The 4,663-nt window shown below is 44.1% G+C and overlaps 1 protein-coding gene across 1 annotated transcript in view; it reads right to left on the bottom strand.

Annotated features, from left to right (window-relative positions):
* Positions 1 to 1,406, bottom strand: part of ANKRD11 (ankyrin repeat domain 11) — a 203,780-nt gene extending 202,374 nt beyond the window's left edge. The window contains exon 1 of the mRNA XM_019505382.1: positions 1,387 to 1,406. The gene's annotated coding sequence lies outside the window, so the exon portion shown is untranslated. The remainder of the gene's footprint in view (positions 1 to 1,386) is intronic.
* Positions 1,407 to 4,663: the final 3,257 nt, after the last annotated feature.

Here is a 4,663-nt window from a genome sequence, read left to right as displayed (position 1 = left end):
GGGGGGAAGGGGTGAGAAACTTATTTTGGTACAAGGTCCCAGAAGCTCAGCACATGCCCAAGAACAAGACTCTAAGAATATTTTTCCACCCTAGTCATTTTTGTCCACTTGTAAGTCCCTTTCTTGAGGGCTAATGTCCAGTTCAGAGCAGCAAGTTACATCAGGACCATCACTAAAGAACAGCTCTTCCCGCTTCTGACTCCAGAATAGTCCCTCTAGCCTCGCAACCGAATAGGTTCACTCTGAGTTATACTATCAATAGTAAAAACAAGTTCTAAGTTGGGATTTTTTGCAGACGACTGAGTCATTTCAGGAGAGTTACCTGCAAAGCAAGTAAACCATTCCAAAATATTTTTAGTCCAAGGAAACGGTGATCGGGCCTCTGCTCCCATTTAACAGCCATAGCAAGCAAGAGAAATCAGAATCTCCCTATCTCTATACTCTTCCCCTCCTCTCAGTGGAAATAGATCATCCAACATAGAAGTATGGAGCAGACTGACAAAGTAACGTAAAGTGTCCACACCCCACCACCCCAATCTGTTGGATTAAAGCAACTCTCATGATCACACCAGGAGAAATATACAACAGAGCTACAGAATGAATACAAATACACGTACACCTTCAAACCTCGAAAGCCCAATCAAGTTCCCAGGGAACACACTGATGAAACATGTTATACAAGCTAGTGACTGAAAGCAGGAGTTTCCAAGAAGTCCAAGGCGGGGAGGGATCTTTGCATCACCAACCACTTCACAGGAAGCAAAACAGGCACAGCACACGCCACAGCAGATGAAAACCCAGAACTGTATATGAACAAAAGACAGCAGTGAATGAACAAGAGGAAAACAACCAAGGTGGCTCCTCTCCAAAATGTTCCAGAGGAAACTGCATTCACCACCGTGACCCTCGAGGGGTACCTGCACCCACTCAAGACCCATTCTCATTTCTCTCTTCTGTGTTGACATGAATAACGTGCAGACACGAGCAGCCCCTAGAAAGCAAAGGCTCCGCTCTAGCCTACCATTTCTCTGGTGTCAGTGCAATGAGTATAAGTAACCAGCCCAACCACCATGGCTAATTAGGAGACATTTTCAGTGACCTTGTCCATTCCCAATTGCAGAGCAAGATGCTCTTTCCAGTCTTATGTTCCACAGGGTCCCAGTAATTTTGCTAGGTTGACCCTTTTACTTCAGTCTCTGACTCACATTTGCACTTATCCACTGCCTCACAAAAATTCGTGCTCCTGACCTTTTCCATCACAAGATCTCAATGGATAAATTGAGCTACGGGCATCACTCTCTCCATGCTGTTTCTCCACAACGCAGCCATTACAGTCTTATGCCCGCCTATTTTCACAACATGACAGCTTATCAAAACTTCATTCACTTTGTGAATCCCAGTCGGACTCAGTGTTCATGCCTTACAGCTGTTTTCTGTTGCAGTCTTATGCCATGCTGCTCCTGTTAAGGACAGGAAGTGGCACTTGAAGGTCTGTCTCTAAACGGGCCTTGCCTCAACACAACAGGATGACTGCAGCCTAGGCAAACCTAGGGAAAGTCCGATTTCCAGGTGAATGGTACCCAAGCAATGATAGGAGCCCTGGTCATCTGAGGAGGGGTTTTCAAATTCCCAGATCACTGGGCAAAGGGAACTGGAAGATCCCCAGGAGTTGCTTGGAGCACCTCTCATTCTTAGACTGGAACAAAGGGAAACTCCAGCACTGGAGGAATGAACACTAAGCACGGGGCCCAAACCACCTCCCCTTGTCGCTGGTTACTAGCTGGAGTGGAGCTGTCAGCCACCAGGTAGAAAGAAAAAAAAAAAGCAAACACATTCAAAAGGAATAGGGAAACCTAATAGGAAGGAAAGATGCTGGGGACAGCACCAGGCAACAGGGAAGCCTGGGCAGGGCCAGAGGAAGAAAATGCTGGAGCCAAAGAATATTTTTGAAGAAGCGATGAACAGATGGGAGGGTGAGGCAAGAGGGGAAGTAGAAAGGATACTGGTTAATCTCTTGTCCTGTTCATGTTAAAAGGAGAGAAAGAGACTGTTACATCAGAAAGACTGGGCAAACGCCCCTCTTTCATGCAAGCAATTCCTGGAGTGTCGGAGGGATACTGTGCAATTGTGAAGGGGGAAGCTCATGATACAGGATATTAGGGCACACCTCGCATTCATATAGCGCCTTTTACCTTTAAGGAAGCTTATGAGTGAAAACAATTTCCATTATAAGAACGGCTTTATTTTTAAAAAAGTTCTCACTTGCAGAAAAGCAAGCAAATAAACTAAAACAAAAAAAATCGTAGCTGAACTTCAATTCTCCCAATCTGGAAGTCCAGGTACACTTTATTCTACTGCCTGGGAAGCACCAGGGTAATCTATCAACCAAATTGCTACAAGAAGTCAAAAGAAATCCTGTACCGTGAACTACAAAAATGCAATTTTCACAACAGATTCTATCTGATGTTGCCTTTCTTGGGCAAGATGTTCACGTAGGATTGTATTTAATCCTCCAGCAATATTTTAAGATATACACAACATGAATTTAAGCTTACGCATATACTGCGCAAAGGCACCAAGTGTTACAGTTTCAATTTTTGCTAAAACTGTAAGGAAGAAAATAGCTATATTCTGTAGCAATTCAAAATGTTTCCAGAGAGGTCTTGCTCCCCCTCTGTGCAGCGCTGGTCAGGCCGCAGCTGGAGTCCTGTGTCCAGTTCTGGGTGCTGCACTTCAAGAGGGACGTGGGGAACCTGGAGAGGGTCCAGAGGAGGCCACTCGTATGGCTGGGGGCCTCCGTGGCCAGCCCTATGAAAAGAGACTGAGGGACCTGAATCTCTTCAGTCTCCGCAACAGGAGACTGAGGGGGGATCTTGTGGCTGCCTACAACCTTATCAGGGGCCAGCAGCATGGACTTGGGGAAAGTCTGTTCACCAGGGCCCCCCTTGGAGTCACCAGGAACAATGGTCACAAGCTGAGGGAGGATAGGTTTAGGTTAGACATTAGGAAGAACTACTTCACTGTAAGGGTGGCCAGAGCCTGGAATAGGCTTCCTAGAGAGGTGGTGCTCTCACCTTCCCTGGAGATCTTCAAGAGGAGTCTGGATAGGCACCTGGCTGGGGTCTTATGACCCCTGCCACCCCCAGTGCTCCTTCCTGCCCCTGGCAGGGGGTCAGACTCGATGATCTGTCTCGGTCCCTCCCAACTCACTGATTCTATGATTCTATTTAGACAAAATTTACTGCAGAAGTGTGATAAAGCACTTCCATAAAGCAGACTTGGCCTACTAAATGTATGTGTGTAGTGCACAAGACCTTCCAATTGTTCCAAAACCAAAAAGTCAGTACACTTGGCAGCTGGGAAAGCAACTATTCAAGGTAGCTGTTTAGAACTCAACATTCACCTATTTGAATACATTTTAGGGGTCACTGGTTTAAAAAGTACACATTACACTAACCTGTTGGAAAGCAAAAATTTCCCCATTCAACTTTTCCTTAGAGTTGCATTCTGCTGAAAACTTTGTGCTTCAGAAGCTAAGATGACTGTATTCCCTGCTGCTGCCGCCTTTCTGCAAGCGTACACTGCTGACTGTTCATGTAATCCATACAACCCTGAACTGCGTCTTAAAAAGTTAACTGCAGTTACAAATCAACTAGGTCATTCTGCAATATGATATCAAAATGGTAGAATTTTAAACTTACTTTGCAATAAAACTGTGGCATAAAAATAAAAGAAAATAAAGTGTTCAAGGACATCAGGTTTTGGTTTAAGATGGGCTAAGAATCTGCTGTGGTTCTTTATAATGTTACGATAGTAAGAGAGAAACTGTAGGTAAGTGGACCCAGTTTTACTCTGGCCATTTGAAGTCTTCCTACCAGCCTCTCTTCTCCAGCAGATGCAAGCTAATGCAAAATGCATCGTTACCAGCCCTTGCCCAATGATGAGTTATTGATTCTTTTTGCTGCATCCGCTGACAAAAATCTGTAGGCTTCCCAGATTTACAGTGTATGGCATGCCTTTTGCTTACATCTGCTCTGAAAAAGTCTGGGATTAAGCAATTACTTGGCACACTTGCAGTTCCTTCATAAAAGCATCTCTTACATCTTTATCAAAAAGAAGTTGGATATCTAGTGCTCTGAAAATGAAAACACTTTACAACCACACAAAGTGAATTTGGAAAAAAATTCAAATTATTAATACTTGCCCATGTTAAGGTTAAATATGGACTATTTACATCACTTAAAAAAAAAATCATGAAGCTCTGATCCAAAACAACTGACTTGGTCCAAAAGCAAGCCAGAAGATGACATAACAGACTGACGGCATCAAGTAAAAAATATAAAACTAGATATGGTTTTAATAACTACGTCAGATGCAGAACTTTCATCGTGACACAGGGTGTATGATAAACAGGAATCCTAGTTTTCCGTGGGGGGAGCCCTCCCCTCCGCCAAAAATCTCCGTTTAAAAAAAAAACAAATGGAAAAAATCTGTCTTTTTCCACAACCTAACTAAAGTGCAGTGGCATGTGCACATATAGGTATAGCTATAGATATCTGTGTAGCACATGGTATAGTTTCATAGTTTCTAGGGTCGGAAGGGACCTGAGCAGAACATCAAGTCCGACCCCCTGCCATGGCAGGAAAGAGTACTGGGGTCAAAC

This window comes from Gavialis gangeticus, unplaced genomic scaffold (genome assembly GCF_001723915.1).
Source record: "Gavialis gangeticus isolate Ggan-Ray unplaced genomic scaffold, GavGan_comp1, whole genome shotgun sequence".
NCBI classification, from domain to species: domain Eukaryota; kingdom Metazoa; phylum Chordata; order Crocodylia; family Gavialidae; genus Gavialis; species Gavialis gangeticus.
The sequence above is the reverse complement of the archived record's forward strand: the minus strand, read 5'-3'. Positions and strand labels throughout refer to the sequence as shown.